We start from the raw sequence: 17,654 nt of genomic DNA, 5'->3' as shown, positions 1-17,654 counted from the left end.
CAGTCTCTTTTACAGTTCTCTTCAAAGGTAAGGCTGACCAGGTTGAAAAGAGATGTCAAGGCATCCTTATTCTTTAATCAATTTCCAGCCACAGGGTTAGACTTTTTGGTCACCTAATTTAACCTTTTCAGGTGACAGATTTTATCCCATAATTCTTATATCTATCTTAAGGCTTTACATTTTTACATAGTATTTCAGTATCTGAGCATAGATAACATCTGGTGGAGCTATAAAATTTATTTTAGAAAAGTTCTTAGTCTAAAGTTAAAGACTTGCAGAGGCAGACCTCAACAGCATATTGATGAAAGGATTTCAGTGTTTAGTTATTGTAAGTGTAAAAACTAAGACTGATTTCTAGCATGAACTTTCCTCCTCTGGCTAGTGGGTTTTGTGATAAGCATGAATAAATTGAAACTCCTTTAAAAAGCAAAAAAATGTACCTGCATAATTTATGCTTTGGATGGCTAGAAATGAGCTCGAAATATGCCCCTGATAGCATATTTTGAGACATTGTATTCCATGCAACCCAAATATCTAAGAGAACAAAGAAGCCAGCAATCAAAACTTCAGATCACCCTCAGCTTCCCCTGCAGAGCAAATAAAACCCATATACCAGCACAGTTTATTATATCAGATACAGGCTGTGAAGTTCCATTCATTTATGTTTTACCTGTCTTATCATTGAATGTTTCAGAAAGTGTGGAAGTTCCTGTTGGCAAAGAGAAGCTGAAACAAATCTTTCTGGGACCAGGAACAAAATGATCATCATGCCTGTGTTCTCATCAGGCAGCAGTGATGCCCTTGGGAATTGGTGTGCTCTCAAAGGGTTTATTACAGTATCTGTCTCAGAGGGAATATAACTTTTGTGAGACTAGAACTTGAGCAGTGAAAACCTGTAGGACACAGAATGGCAGAAACACATTACTGGGGAAAAGAGACAAAATGGGTAAAATCTACAAATTCACAGAGAATGCTTTGGAAAGAAAAGAAAATTATTGATTTCTTGCATTTGGGAAATTATCCTCTTAAGGCAGAGAAGAAGTAGAATGATTATCTGTTTTAATTATAAGACCAAAGACAACAAGAGAAAAAAAAGGCAAAGAGGTGATTGAGAGCAGCTCTGTAGAGAAAGATTAGAGTGTGATGGTTGATGAAAAACTCACCATGAGCTGGCAGCCTGCACTCACAGCCCAGAAAGCCAATGGAATCCTGGGCTGCATCCAAAGAACTGTGGCCAGCAGGTTGAAGGAGGTGATTCTTTCCCTCTACTCTGAGCTTGTGTGACCCCACCTGGAGTGCTGTGTCCAGTTCTGGTGTCCTCAACCTAAGAAGGAGGTGGAACTGTTGGAGCAAGTCAGAAGGAGGACCACAAAGTTGATAAGAGAACTGGAGCACCTCCCCTACAAACACGGGCTGGGAAAGTTGGGGCTGTTCAGCCTGGAGAAGAGAAGGTTGCATGGAGACCTCACAGCAACTTTACAGGGGACCTACAGGGAAGAAGGAGAGGGGCTTTTCATCAGGAACTGTAGCGACGGGACAAGGAGTAATGGGTACAAATTAAAAAGGAGAAAATTTAGGTTAGATATTAGGAAGAAATTTTTCAGTGTGGAGTGTTTAGACACTAGAACAGGTCACTCAGGGAGCTTGTGGATGCTCCAGTCTCGTCAGTGCTCAAAACCAGGCTGGGTAAGGCCTTGAGCAACCTGATCCAGTGGGAGATGTCCATGAACCCATGGTGGGGGGTTGATCTTTAAGGTCCATTCCAACCCCTTTAACATTCTGTGGTTTTATGATTTTATGAAGTACAAAAGATATTTTATTTTAGAGAATCCTTGAAATGCAGAGGATATGCTCTCAGAAGTATCCCAGAATACATCAGAGCAATGAGACCACTAAGTCAGGGAAGGGTGTTTTGTTGTTTATTGTTTTTTCCTGATTCTTCTTATGTAGTCTGACAGCAATTTGCTTTCAAGTATGAGCAAAATGCCCATATGTGTAATACTCACACCTGTCACAAATTCTTAAAAACATTTATTGTAAAGAAAGAATTTCATCTTCAGCCAGAGCAGCTGGAGGTGTCTGGGGAAGGCAAATCTTATTTCCAAGATCTAGTTGTTCTGATACTTTGGTGCTAAAGGATTATCAGAGTACTAAGGGAAGCTCATATCTTATGTACCTCAGGCAGAGGCAGAGACTGTCCATACAGAGAAAAGCCATGGGATTCAAAACCCACAAAAGCTCTCACAGCAATTCTTCAGTGTTGAAGCAAGGGTGCTCAATTATTTCCATAACATATTTTGTTTTCTTTGTGCCAAGTGAGTTTGTACAATTCACAGCTGAGAATTTAATCTAACTTGAAAAAAACTTGCAGATAATATGCATTCTAATAAAATTTATATTCTGATTGTAAATATAATTAAAACATATTTATGCTTCTTTTTTTTCACTGTATGTATCATATGGTCATAAAGAAGATCTACATATGTCTCTCTTTTTTCACTTTCCTTGGAATCTTCTCCCCTCCAAGATATACCACAATTGTGATTCTACAACTTTACACAGTGTTACTCAGTCCACAAAGTAACTTAGCAGTTTTTACCTTCCACTCTATGTGTTCATCATTGATGCCTCTTGATAGTGTGCAATGTGAGTGAAGGAAACTGGGACCTCCTATCTGAAAACACATTTAGATGTTCCAGTTTGAGTGGAAAATAGACATCATTCCAAGTAATGCTCGGAAAAGAAACCCCAAAAAAAACAACCTTTTTGTTTCACAGTAATTCCAAAGACTTAGCATCAGCAGTTACTATAAATAGCAGCAGGTACTGAAAATGCTGTGGAGTATATTACAAATGTGTTTGAATTACTGTACCAGCACTGTGTAAAAGGCCATATGAATATTTAGGGAGCAGTGAAGAACACCTCTGTGATGCATAAAAGAGGCAATTTCTAGTGTGTATCACATTAGAAGAACAAGTGCCTGAGTCCTTGGCGGGTGCTTTAATAACTGGAAAATCCCACTTTTCTTTTTTCTTTTCTTGAAGTGAGGAAAGACAGCCTCTTTCAGTAACAACCCCAAGTCATGTCTGAGAAGTGGGACCAGTGTAACTCACCACTGCATCCATGTACAGGTGTTGTCAGGTGAGAACTGAAATTTTAGGAGGGTTCTTCATGGCACCCAACAACTACACTACAGTCTACAGTTGCAATCCAAAGGCTAAGCTTCATTTAAAAAAAGTATTCTCTTGTACACAGAAAATAATTTTGAAGAAGCTACCATATTTTTATCCTAGTATACGAATTCATGGTATGTGATGTGGGGTCTCAGAATTCCAATTTTTCATACTGAGGTTTCAGCTAGGTATTTAAAGGCACTGAAAATCTGTGAGTTGCAGGCAGGAGAGAACTTCATATAAATATCAAATTTAGTCAGGATGGTTTGTGTTCTGGATGTCAATGAAGGGCACAAGGGGGAAAGGACAGAGTGGAACAGGGAGCTTGCTGAATGGCTTTAAGCCTCTGGGTGAGCTCAGGGCAGACCCTGTGCCTATGAAATCATTTTCTATTGTTAGCCTGTACAAAATGTTTGACTGTAAGCCCAGAGGGAAACTAGGCTGGTTTTGTGCCAGACTACGGTTATGAGGACAGTGTATGACTGCTGCACTGCACATACAGAACAAAGAATTACAGATTTACTTTTTCTTCTCTGTGAGAGTCGGCTTAATGACCATTATTGTGATTTTCTACAACAAATCAGTAAAAAACCCTTGTGTTCGGGCAGATGTGTTTCTCATGCATTAGAGAAGGGAAACCTTGACTCTCTGTGTACTGAGGGTGAAAGGAGAGTTATTTCTACACTTGGAAAGGTGACCTGCCCCAGAATATCTCAGCTGAAATTTGCTGCCCTGTCTTTATACAAGCCTTTACCTTTACACACACAATTATCCTGGTTATCCACCCTGGTGAATAAGAAAAATCTTTCTGCACATAAAAGCATATAGCTTGGGTTTTCCCTCAGAGAACCAATGCCCTCAGAGTACATAATGGGGGGGGAGGGGGGGTGGGGAGAGAAAAACAAAATGGAAAACACTTTTAGAACTATTTCTAGTAATAAGCAATGAGATAATTATATAGCTGGAAACATCTTATGATCCCATATCATGGGAAGCTCTTCAGTACAGTGTTCTAGTAAGCATGAGTAAGAGATTAATGTAGAAGTTAATTTAAAATAATTTTATTTTAATACATCATAAGCATTCCTTTCAATCCCTCCATTTTAGCATTAACACCTGAGAGTGATTCATCTGTTTAGTTGTATTTCTGCATTACTGGTTGTAATAACTACTCAGGTTGGGAATCTTAGTTTTGGATGTTGATGGACAGGCAATTTCATTTTAGACCCAGGTTATACTTTCTGCTCATTTTTTTCAGATATGAAGGTGTAAGGCTATAAAAATAGAAAGTACTTTTCACAGGTCATTTGATTCAGCTTTGGAGAATAAAGTGTTGTGATATCGATCATGTCAGGATCTCTTCCTCTGCTTTAACTAAACCACGTTAACATTAATTACAGAGCATTTAAAAGTCATCTGTTTAAAGGGGAATAGCTGGGAGGAAGGCTAGATGGAAGAACTTAATAAAGTTCTATTTTGGTTGGCATGTATTTTGAACAGCAAAGCGTGTTAACAACCTTGAGTATGATTCACATTCTGTCAGAATGCTCAGCAGGTGTAGGTTCCTTTGCAGCAAAAGTAGAATGAATGTCATTTGGAATGTGAAGCAAATACGTAAAACAAGTATCCTAAAACATAATTTCTCTAAGGAAATTGTCACTGTCAAAAGTCATGAAGTGATTTAGTGTAAAGGAAACTCTAGATAGTTTTGCTTCTTTCCTCAGGGCTCACTGATATTAATTATTTTCAGGAATCTGTATATTTCTGCGAAACAATAAAGACAAGGAATACTGACTCTGAAATAAATAGTTTCATTAAATAAATGCCCCTAGGTAAAAATATGCTCTGTGAAATGCAACTCTCTCAAAGTGCTATATATAATTGTTCTGCCACAGATCCTAAACTGTGTTTACCTGAGTACTTCCAACGAGGTAAGATATATACCACTAAATAAGTAATATAGCATATCTGTTATGTTAAGAGGGTTTTTACTTAGATTAAGCTGAGCATAGGACATAGGATTTTCTTTTAGATGTCACCTGAAACTAAAACTTTTGGTTGCTATAAATAAGTTGTGGTACAATTTGTACTGTATAAAATGCAAACTTCTCAACTTGGTGGTTGTTTTACTCAGCTCAAGTCCCTTTTAGTGTGACAGTACCCTTTTAAAACGCATTAGGTGCTTGCCAAATTCTGGATAAAGAATACTCATAAACTCTTTTTGATAATTCCGGTGGGTTATCATAGTAATCCCATGTGTTGGCAAGGGCCAAGCACAGCCATATATTGGCTTGTAAATTAATCTTAGTAACATGATAACATAGTAGCATCCTTTGCATAGGATGAATGGATAAACCAATCATATCTGGTTAAATTCAGTTTTGGGTTTCTGTGTTTGCAAGTGTATGGTCATCTTGACTTATTCTGGCAAGTGAATATTAGATTATACTTAATGGTAAAACTCTGGGTTTGTCTTTGTTGCTATTGTTTTTGTGAGAAAAGAAGTGCTGCACTTCTTGTTGACTAGGTCTCAAATATCAGCTCTGGTAGGTTTTTTTTTCTTTTTTATGGATTAGCATGCAAAATAGTGAATTTATAATAAAATTCCACCAGAACAGGCTTGAATTCATTATTCTAGAGGTCATGTCCATCTCTATTAAAAGTGAAAAAACAAAACAAAAAGCTAGTTACAGTGATTCAACTTGCAAGTTATACAAAGTATAATCTCTTCCTAGAATCACAGCATATCTCAAGCTGGAAAGGACCCATGACAAACTTTGAGTCCAAGTCCCGGCTCCTAAGAAGAGTAGCTTACCTCTTATAGAGAAAAAACTTGTTTTATCCAGTGCTACTCTCATACTTAGGGGTCCTACTGAACACAAGGACTCCATAAAATAGACAGACACCCCATTCTGATGGTAGATAACTGTGGACCATCTCTGTGTAAAGAGGTCTTCATCTTAATGAGATGTTTGAAGTCTTCTGGATAACCAGTAATGAAAAATTTGTTGGGTTTTTTTTTTGGGTTTTTTTTAATTCTATCAAACTAGATTTTAAGGAAGCCTTTACCAGTTTCCCAACAGTTTTTCAAAATGCTTTTGATCTGTCTGATGTCTGATGTTCTTCAATATCAAGGGTTCTGTTGAGAAAACGGCGTTTCTTCTTGAAGGTGATGTAATGAGAAAACACTGGCAGATAAGAGGTAATACACAGCAGGATGAAAACTTTGCACCATGTCCCTATGAACTAAGACAGTAACACGTTATTTTCATTAGATCCCAATTCTGGAAAAATAAAAATTGTAAGTGAGGACATAAAAGGCAGGAAAAAAAGTTGCTATTATTGGTAGAGTTAGAAGATTTACTCCATGATTAATTTTAGTGTCATTGGGACTCAACTTTTAGATCCTTCAATCCTACTTAATCTGCACTGAGTGCAGCTCTTCCTAAAAACAAAGCATGAACAAATGGATTCTCTCTGTTTGGAGGGTGCCTCTAGTGTTCCAAAAGAGGTACTTTCATTCGCTTACTTTTTCTATTAAGTATCTATTCAGGAACCGGCTATAAATACAGTAGTTGGTTAAATAATCTGCAGTTTGAGAGAAACAGTACATTGAAGAGGAGGGCCGTGAAGATCATCAGAGGGCTGGAATACCTCTTGTATGAAGACAGGCTGAGACAATTGGGGTAGTTCAGCCTGGAGAAGAGAAGCCACCAGAGAGACCTGATTGTAGCCTTCCAGTACCTAAAGATGTCCTAGGAGTAAAGTGGAGAGGGGCTTTTTACCAGAGTATGTAGAGATAGAACGAGGGAAAATGGCTTCTAAATGGAAGATGGTAGGTTTGGATTACATATTAGGAGGAAATTTTTTACTGTGGGTGTGATGAGACACTGGAACTGGTTGTCTGTTGGGGTCCCTCCCCCTGCCGTGTAGCCCTGGGAGAGGGGCCCTGAGGGCACAGACACGGGGTTTCCCTGCCCCTGCTCAGCCTCGTTCCCATTGGTTGGTTTGTGTTCCCTGCGCGGGCAGAAGGACCCTTGGTCCGTGACTGGAACAGTTCCTGAGGGCAGAGCTCCGGCCATGCGGCTGGAGAAATAAACATCTCTGAAACAGCTATCAAGAATCTGTCTGTCCATATATATTTCCTTTCCACGGGGCTCCTGGTTTGATATATGCGTGTTGCAGGATCCCCACTGCAACAGTTGTCCAGAAAAACAGTGGTTGAACCATCCCTGGAAGTATTCAAGGCCGGGCTGAATGGCTCTGAGAAACCTGGTCTATTGCAAGCTGTCTCTGCCCATGGCAGTGTAGTTGGAACGAGATTGTCTTTAAGGTCCTTTCAAAACCAAACCATTCTGTGTGTCTATAGTCTGAGTCCCCCAAGTACCCTCAGCACTACAAGTAAAAGGCATTTTCTGCTGGCCGTCAGCCCAATATCAAGACATCAGAATCATGTCAGAACAGGCTCTCAGACCAAAGGTGAGATTGGTGACTGAAGGGAACATTTTTACAAATGCTGAGTTAACAGAAGGCAGTATAATATCTTTGCTATTCAGATATTTCCTATTAATAGAGCAGGGACCTTGGTATTGCACATACAATTCTGCTCAACCTCATCAAGATGCATTTTTTTCTACTTGAATCACAGCAAGGTATGTTTTGCAAAAAAAGCTTGTACAATCAAAAAGAAAATTGAATTATTACAGGGGAAACATTTTAACAATAAAAGCTGTGAAAGTCTCCTGAAAGTGAGATTCAGTCCAATCTGACACAATAAATTGTTTTACTGTTGAACAGAGTCCCACTAACAAATATAGATTACATCTGTAAGACCCAGTTTTGCCTGCAGCTAATGCACCTAGAAGATGTATTACCTGTGCAGCTTTCATGTTCGCAGGCAGTAGAAAGAACTTGTTTCTGTTTAAGTATAGGGTGAAATGTAAAAGAATATGAACGCTAAAGCTTAAAGTCAGCCAAATACTCAAAATATTTAGCACCAGTAACTGACTTAATGTTCTAAATAGTCTAAGGAGTCTACATCCATACCACAAGTAAAATATTCATTATTATTTACTGGAATATGGAATTTTTAAAAATTGCTTTGGTCACGATATTAAAATGCCAGACAGAAAGAGGAGGTGTGCTCTGTATTCTGCTGCATGCCTCCTTTGAACTATTAGTACTTCACGCTGTAACAGGCTGAAAATGAAGTGCAAACTCATTAGTGTAATTATTTATTCTCTTCCTTTTGTGGAGGCTGTGCTGAAGGGTGGACATCTTTAGTTTAATCACTGATTACATTTGTTGCCACATGAATCTGTAAAGCAAGTGTAGCAAATCTATTGCTATGCTGAGTTGTTGGGAGCCCCAGTTCCTGTTCTCAAATTTGTAGCTCTGCTGTATGAAAAACAGAAAACCCACTTTTTCCTGCTGGTGGTTTGAATTGCTCTAATTTGTTCTGGTAATGGCTCCAGATGTCACAGTAAAAAAGGAAGCCCGGCCCCACAAAAAAGATTGCCATTCTGACCTTCTATTGAATTCTAGAGCTCTTGCCCTTTTTTGTCTTCTGAACAAACCCAGCACTCACAAACATGCTGAATGGAGTGGAAAAAGCAGCTTGACTCTAGTGAAAGAAGTTACAAGCAGAGCTGAGATGGCTGCTTGCCACTTTCCCTGTCAGGGTGACATCTGCCACAGTTTGCTGAGCTGCTTTTTTGGGGGGGAAAATGAACCTTCACCTCAGCAGGGCTGATCCTCTCCCCCTGCTCCTGTACCTTTGTTGTTTGTTTTTATTTTTTCCAAAAATTTTGCATTTTTCGTTCTGTTTCTGGAGTCCATCTTTTAGGAGAGGTAAAAGCTCTGTCTTACAGGATTTTTACATCTTCCGCAAGATCCTGATATTATTTCTTGTCATACAATAAAAATTTAGTTTATTACATTTACCACTCTATTTGTCTTGGCAAAAAAAGCCAGCAGAGTAATTCAAAATGAATATAGACAGATGTCTGCTCACACTGATAACAGTCCACTGACATAATACAGAAAGGCAATGTGTTTCAGGCATCTTTGCCTTTAATCCATATTTTTGGTTAACTAATCTTTGCCATAATCAAGACAAAATGTGTGAAATTCTATTTTCCTGTTTTCAGGAGGAAGTAACAAATCTTAGCAATACTGATTTTGGATGCAAATATGTGTGCATATGTGTATGCACATGGGTGTGCATTTGTGTGTGTCTATATATATCTCCAAGGCCTTGTTGCTGACTTTATTTCCTTAACTGCTTTTTAAATAAGCCTAAACATGGCTCTCCCACAAAATTGGATACAGAGCAGGATACAGTTGCAGCTTTCACAAGCAGAGAAAGGGTCATTAAAAGAAAAATAAGAAAACATACTCAAAACCCTCATTTGCTTCGTGAGGGCGTAAGTACCCTTGGCAACCCAACGAGAGCATAGATTTTGATCTGTCCTCCTAACTGTCTCAGATGTACTATTCAGCATCCTCCAGGGCAGAGCCATGCTGCTTGGCAGAGGGCATAATCTCCCAGTGCTACATGAGGATGTCTCTATTTAATGAGTGCAGAAAAAGAGGGAATAACCACCAAAGACGAGCCCAAGCAACAGGTAATGTGCAAATCACCCATAAGAACATTTTAGAAGAAGACTATAGCCAGCCCTTGCTCATGCTAATTCATATTTACTCAATTAGAGAAACTCAACAAGCATGTACAGTACTTCATGATTATATGCAGGAAGCAAAATTACATGGATATGTATTTTGTTCAATACAAAGCATTCAAGTGGGAAACCTGACTCTCTGCTGAAATAAAATATTCTTTTTGAGCCTCAAGTTCAAGAGAGTGGAAAGCAAGGGAGAATTAGAGACTAATGTGAAAGCAGGCTGAAAATACAAAGGATTTTAGAATATCAACATTAGAACCCATCTTGGACCTTAAAATAGTCAAGGGTCTTCCCCATGAGATTCCTCACAGGATACACATGGGAGAAGAAAACTCTTCTGTAGACGAAGTATGTCTGTTTTTATATTTATCTTTATAACTTTACATCTATCTTCATATCTTTATTCTTTATGTCTTTATCACTATCTTTATCAATATCAACATATTTTTATTAAATTTCATCATCACTGTATGCTTCATTAAGCTAGATCACTCCTTTTGTGGTTGCTTTGAATTTACACACAAGAAGCAATTAAATATTCACATACTGAATTTTTCCTTGGTTTCTGTTCTTGATTTAAAATGGAAGTCATGTAAAAAGTATGTTAATTATGAGGTTTCTGCTTTGGATCAAGCCCACAATGGACAGATTAGACAATATGGAAAATTGGGACAAGTTTATTATTCACTTATCTGACAGAAAGTGCAGGAGTTCAAAAAGACCCACAGTCTACTGAAACCCAGAATAAGAGTTTTCCTATTTCATCTTGTATCTGATACAATCTTCAGTCAATTTGCAAAGCAAGTTTCCTTTTCTTTGCAGAGTATTGTGGTGCATTGCTAAGTTATTTCTTTGTTTGACTTTTGTGTTAGAGATATGTAAGTGCTGAATTCAATTATTCTTTCACCAGAATAATTCTTATTTTTACAATTCAGAAAGCATGGTAGGCTGTACATAAATGTGAAATATGCTTATTTTAAGAAAAAAACAAAGCCTCATGAAATTGCACAAAAAAAATTAAAAAGAGAGAAAAAGAAAGAAAGAAAAAGAAAAAAAAGGAAAGAAAGAAAGAGAAAGAGAAAAAGAAAGAAAGAAAAAGAAAAAAAAGGAAAGAAAGAGAAAAAAAGAAAAAAAGAAAAAAAGGACAGAACCTCAGCAAATATGACACTGGGCCAACTGTCCTTCTCCATGGATTCATGCTGTCTGGAGATTTCTATCTAACTGTTTTCTTTTTTCTTCATCCATTGCCTGCTATTTATCATCAGTCCACCTCTTTTTTTTTGTTCTTTGCAGTAGTAACTGACTCCCACCTGCACTAGCAAGTTGAGGTCACTAAGGCAAGTGCCTGTGTCCTGCTAGAACTGATCATTGAGTTAGGTGTATGAAAAACATATGACAGAGCAAGGTCCTTCAACTTCTTTCCCTCCATTTTTCATTTCTATTCAGGTAGCTATCACTTCAAGGTTCTTCCTCCCAGCCTGTCATTTGTTTCTTATTATACTACCACATGAAAAATAGAGAGCACTCCAACCTTTACAAGATATTATCTCCTAAGTATTGTTCTTCTAACAGTTCAGAAACACACTCTTCACTAAAAAACATATCACTGAGGTGTACTATTTTAAAAATACAGGGTTTTTTTCTAGTAACAAGTTTTACTACAGGGAAAAAGCTGCAAAGAAAGAAAGAAGCCAACTCATTAGGAATAACCCATTAAATCTTAATGAAAATACATTGCAGAGGAGTCATGTATCTGCAGGGATGACATAAATAATAATTCAATGTGAAGTAAAATTCACTCAAATACCTATGATAGTAACTTTTGTTGATGTAAAGCACTTTAGGATATTCCATAAGTGCCATTAGGCTATTTATCTTTGAGCAAAAATGTATTTGGGACTAGCACAAGGTCTTTTGCTTAAAATGGATAAATTTACTTGCATATTAATAATCGGCCTCATACTCTGACATCACTACTCCACTCAAATATTTAGTGGTGTAAAAATAGATGTATTTTTGTAAATATGTGAAGCAAATTTCCCAGCTTTTTCTTTTGTTTGGTTGACTTGACATAGTTACTTAATTCTGTTTAGGAGTGAATGGCACATGCAATGACTGTTTCCTAAAACTGTGATTTGTATCTGACGGCCAGCATCTGAAGCCTCAGGAATGTTTTTATATTAATCTTAGTCCAGAACTGAATTAAATTCTCTAAAGGAAGAAAAATTATTGATTGTTCTATTTCACTGATTTTCAGAAACAAAGATTGGATGTAAACATAAAATTTGAGGCTACCCTTCCTAGACAGTCTTCATGATCTAGAAAGAATTGAAATTGTTATGTTTTAACAGACTTTATAATCAAGTAAGAATGGGAACAGACTTTCATATGAGGTCCAGCTGCTGTAGTCACTAGTGCAAATCAAAATCCCTGTCTTTATACCAGATCTGGTGCCAGGCTATCTGATGTTGATGAGAGCTTATAAAAGCACAACATCATGGAAAAAGAAGACATATTCTGAGGCCAATGACATAAGATTTAAAAGATTTCAGAGAAGTATAGAGAAATAAATTTTGAAAGAAAAGATCCTTCCTTCCACATTTCATTCAATGGGTTTAAAATCTACTGAAGACTGAAAATATGTTCATCCATGCAGTATAAATCAATCTCTAACTTTTGGATAATAGGTAGAAAGATTGGCTAAGGACGATTATTACATTGTTGAAAACTGACTTTTGGAACAAATTGTTACAGCAGCCTTTTAACATTTAAAGACATGATGTTAAGATAACCTCATATCCCAGGCCCCTGGTGACATAGAAAATAAAACTGGGATGGACCTTAAGGCACCATTAGGTCATTCCTTTACCAAAAGGCAGAATCATCTGAACTTAAAACATTGCTGACAGATGTTTCAATAGTTTGGCCTAAAAGCCAAATGTTATTACATACCTTCCTTCCTGCATCTAGACCTTCATCACCCTCAAACTTTTTTTGTTACATCACATGGTAAACTCCTGTATAAATCACTCCTAACTCAATGCCTATCACTTTATAGGCAAGAAATAACTTACCTATTCTCACTGCTAGATTTATTCCCCCGATATCTATCCTCATGCTGTCCCATAAAGAATAGCATTCTTTTTTTTTGTCCTGCCTATGAATACCACTGTGCATATTTTATCCTATTCCTTCATATATTGCTTCTCCTTTTTTCCTAAATTCTTAGCAGATTTCAGTATTTCAAAAAATTCATATATTGTAATAGACTGCCCTTTCATGATTAGGCTCTTCTTTATTAAACACCACAATAACTGTGTAGGCTTTTCAAAATATTCTGCATGGTGAGATGTTCCTCAGTTCTGTGGATCTATAGCCTTATCGATAGCATAATCTTGTTGCCTGGGTGGTTCAAAAATATTCAGATGTAATGACTCAGATGTAATGTATCCAATTCTCTACCAATTTGCTTGAAATATCACCCTCATTTTCATTTTTAAATTTCCGTAAAAAAACTTGCATTTTCTCTCCATTCAGGAGTCTGATTCCAATATTTGGTCTCAATCATGTTTTGCCACTCTGCCAACTTATATCTAAATCATTGCATTGCTTGTCCCTAGATTTGTGTAAATGACCAAAATTAATATTGATGTTAGTTAGTTTGATGAAACTCCCAAACCAAACAGAAAAATGCATGTTTGCTTTATATGTGAAATTATTAAAGCGTAACCAAAGCAAAATGATGAAACTAAACTGTCTATGATAAGTAAATAAATAAATAGTACTCTGGATATGCCCCAGCATATCGTGTTTGGTTTACTTCTATTGATATAATTTCTGTTTTCTGCTGCCCCTCTTTGAAATATCAAAAAGATGACCAGTTCCAGCAGTGTGCAAAAGAGAACTGGAAAAAGAATTAATGGGGAAAATTATAATTATTTGAAGACACAGACAAACTAGACAATAAGTGAGAGCATTCTAGCAACCTCAGAAAGAGCATTATAGGAAATGACATATAAATTAAAAATTGGAAATCACCATATGTACAATAAGTATGAAGAAAGAAAAGAAAAAAAACCCAACTCCTTAGAACTGTAGTTATGGCAGACACCAGATAAATTAATTAAAAATACACAAAACTTCATTGGCGTCTATGGCACTGCTAAGAGTGGTAGAACATGCGTGGCTAGGTTTTCTTAGAAGTAATTAAAAATACTGTAACAAGAAAAACTCTTCATACAAGTAGATCAAAGAGAAGAACTCATCTTAATATTTTGCATTATTCATATTTGTCTAATAAAAAAAGAAAATAATTGCTGTTCTTTGAGGAGGTAAATGGCAGCTCAGTAATCAAAGATGACATGGTAACTATCACATGTACTTTTTGTAAAGCAGAACTATACATCGGTTTTGAATGTCAGTGTTAATGTCACCATCCCCAGCAGTAATATAAATAATCACAACACCGCATCAGTTTTTCCTCTGTGAGCATGAAATAAAACTGTTGAAGCCTGAAATGAATAATTTTTCTCAGAAGATGGCAATAACGGTAACATGAACAGTTACAGGAAAGGAAATAAAAACTTCTGTTGTCTTAATCATTTTGTGGTGAAACACACAGTGCTGTGTCCTGCTGCCTTGTTCCCCTCCTCCCTGGGAGGGAAAGTGACACAGCAGTGCCAGTGGATGAGGCAGGGACCTTCCCCTTGCCCACCTTTCTCTGCCTTTCCCTGCTCCCACAGGGCTGCCTGCTGTGCCGCTGCTCTGCCATCCATCTGCAGGCCAGCTCCTCTTGCAGGAGCAGCAGCCTGGGAGGCAGGCAGGCCGTGCTTGGAGCAGAGACCAGAAGCCATCCCCTCACCCTGAGGATTCATGCCTTGCTGATAGATGCCTCTTTTTTACTTCAGACACAGGGAGCCATGTGTGAACACACGGGGCTTGGAAGGATTAACCTTTTTTTGTATCTGTAGTCCTAATATATCTCTGTGTTGGTAATTTAAGAGAGTTTCAATTATCCTCATCAGAGTGTTCACTCATGCAGCTTCAATAAGTAAAATAACTGGGTCTAAGCATGTTTTTTTTCTTTTCCTGATGGATGTTGTGGTTAAGAGGACATGACAGTGAGCTGCAAGAGTCATTATCTATTAATTTTGCTGGTTTATTTTAGTAAGCAATTTATAGCTTTTCCAGAATGTCTTTTACATTTTCCGCTCATTAATTGAGTCCCATTTATACTATTTCTTTTGCATTAAAAGATGTATTGCACTATTTAAAGTCTTAATTTAGCCCATATGTCAAAACTATATCTAAATGAGCCACTTAGAGCACTTTTGTATGAATTACATTATGTATGTCTTTCCCTCTCTGTCTTTTTTATCCTTGCAGTTTCAGTTTCCTTATTAGATGGTAGGAAAGGAGCAAATAAAATATAAGTATAATAAGCAGCAACATTAAAACACAACTTGGGACTACCAAGTCAAGTTCAAGCTCTAGAAGATATTTTTAGTGCCTGAAAATTCCTGGCTTTTCATTTATCTGAGTTCCTAATCTGTGTACTGAAATTATTGCAGCTATCCTTAACAAAAAGAAGGTGCAAACTTTCTCATGATAATCTCTTCTTTGTAAACCCATGTTAGGGAGATAAAAGAGGAAAAACAGAAGTGGGGATCCAGGTGGGCCATTATCAGAACATCATTCTCAAAGCTCATCTAGTCTTCCATCTTTTGACAGTCCTTTTACTCCAGCAAAAAAAAGACCAGAACAAAACAAAAACAAACCCTCTCTACCCTAGAGTCTACCCCGCTATTACTGAGCCTAGGACACATTCTATGTTTAAACAGGATTGTTTGGGTTTTTTCTGGAAACTCTTCTTGAGGTTTTGTATGCATATTTGATTTCTAGCAAGTAATTTCTTCCTGTTTCATATATTAGCTGTGAGCTAGATAGTTTACTGGTTTAAATTTTTATATCTTTCCTTTAAGGTCCCTGCTGAATGCCCCATGGACTCCAAAAACTGTATTTACAACAGGGTACAAGAAACATTGTTCTTTTCCATGGTTGGAAGCAGGCAGTGACATCTCCTGTTGGGAGTAGTACCTTTGCACTGCTCAAATGTGCATGTAATAGAGATGCTGATATGGATGTTCACAGTACTAGTGTTTGTCAGCTGCTCCATTGCAGATGTGAGAAGCTCTTTTCCCATTATCACTGTATAAAGTGTCAGTGTTCTTTATGCTTCTTTCTTTATTCAGGGAGTTTGGTGAACTTTTTTTCTACTTTATCTTTTTATAAGCAAAGTATGACTCTTTTAGATTACTTAATGCATGTACGATATTTTTAGGATCTCAATTAATACTAATTAAGACATTTTTTTGCCCATAAAACTGTGAGTGTTTTCAACAGAGGTTTACTTTTCCTTCTACGCTATTTTGTGCTAGTATATTGCATATTATAAGATACAATATTGTCAGTGGTTATAATAATCATCTTTAACATCTGTTCTTTGCAAATACCAACTGGTTCTTAATTTGATTCCATATTTAAAAATAATTACCAGCTTTCAGCTTTCCTATTTAATGTCAAGTCATATTTCGTTTCAATGTATTTTACTATGTAGCTGATTTTGTTTATTATATAGCTGATTTTTAGCTTATAACAGATTGCTATTTCTCTCACCTTAGGTATATTTGGTGACGTGAATAGCACTCCTTGTTATATTGTTCCATTGGCTACTTTCTTTCAAACCTGGTAAAAAAACCCAAAAAACAATCACAACCATTTTATCTATTTCCCCATTTTCTCCTGAGAAAGAATTGAATGTACTACAATTTGGAGATATGTGTACTGATATGTAATACCCAGCAGTGTTGTTTTTTTCTAGTAACTACTCTCTACACAGATCTGAGTATTTATTTATTTATTTATGCTATACTTTGGAAGACTTTGTGTTTTGGGCCAAATGCCTGTATGATACTTTCATGGGAAATCACTTCAGCCCCTGGACTGCTACTGCACCTTCTCCAAAAACAAGAAATAGGAAAATTCTGAACCTAAATCTTCAGTGTTACGTGTCAGATAGTAAATTTTTAATTATCAGTGTTGACGTATTAGAACTTTATTGGGGTTATTTGCTTAGATCCTAACTTGCTCTTCATTTCTTCAAGAAATGCACCCTAGCCAGTCCTTGTGCCTTGTGCAGAGTCCTTTTCGCACTGTAGTGGAGGGAATCATGACATGTTTTCAATTTACTCATTCTGTGGAAAGGCTTGAGTTATTTGGGTCATTCTGAAGTATTATTACCCTTTCAAAAGTCTGTTCTCTCTTCCAGATCTACTCTGCTCTGTTGGAGATACTTTTTACCTTTCTCTGTCTTCAAGATAATGTTGGAGAAACCTGAAACCACATAAGGATTTGATCAGGCTATTGATAAGGATAGTTCAGAAGAAGAAGTAAGGATCATGTTACCCCATAATGCCTTGCTACCTCATTTTGATGACTTTCTGGATCAGTTACCACTACAAACTGTTGAAAACTGGCTCCTAATCTAGCTAGACCTTAGTCTCATCCAATGTGGTGATTTACCAAAATATGAATATCGATCTAATATCGATATCCAACTGAGACGGACAAAAACTCTCTAACAGTTTAGAGTCAGAAAGTGCATGTTTTATTTGGCGCCAGGCTCTGCGTGGGATAGCTCCCTAAGACGCAGGCCCTGATACAAGCAAACACAAAGCTTTTTATTTCCAAATATTATGACTATCCAAAATACAAATGCATATTCATAGTGTTAGCACCT

General features: G+C 37.2%; 1 protein-coding gene across 3 annotated transcripts in view; it reads left to right on the top strand.

Moving 5' to 3' along the window:
• Nucleotides 1-17,654, top strand: part of CDH19 (cadherin 19) — a 117,204-nt gene that overhangs the window by 15,757 nt on the left and 83,793 nt on the right. Inside the window, exon 2 of one of the 3 annotated variants that reach the window (XM_017729481.1) lies at nucleotides 17,184-17,304. The exons of the other annotated variants lie outside the window; for them this stretch is intronic. The gene's annotated coding sequence lies outside the window, so the exon portion shown is untranslated. The remainder of the gene's footprint in view (nucleotides 1-17,183; nucleotides 17,305-17,654) is intronic. 3 annotated transcript variants of the gene reach the window in all.

Source organism: Corvus brachyrhynchos, unplaced genomic scaffold (genome assembly GCF_000691975.1).
Source record: "Corvus brachyrhynchos isolate BGI_N302 unplaced genomic scaffold, ASM69197v1 scaffold331, whole genome shotgun sequence".
Lineage (NCBI taxonomy): Eukaryota > Metazoa > Chordata > Aves > Passeriformes > Corvidae > Corvus > Corvus brachyrhynchos.
The sequence above is the reverse complement of the archived record's forward strand: the minus strand, read 5'-3'. Positions and strand labels throughout refer to the sequence as shown.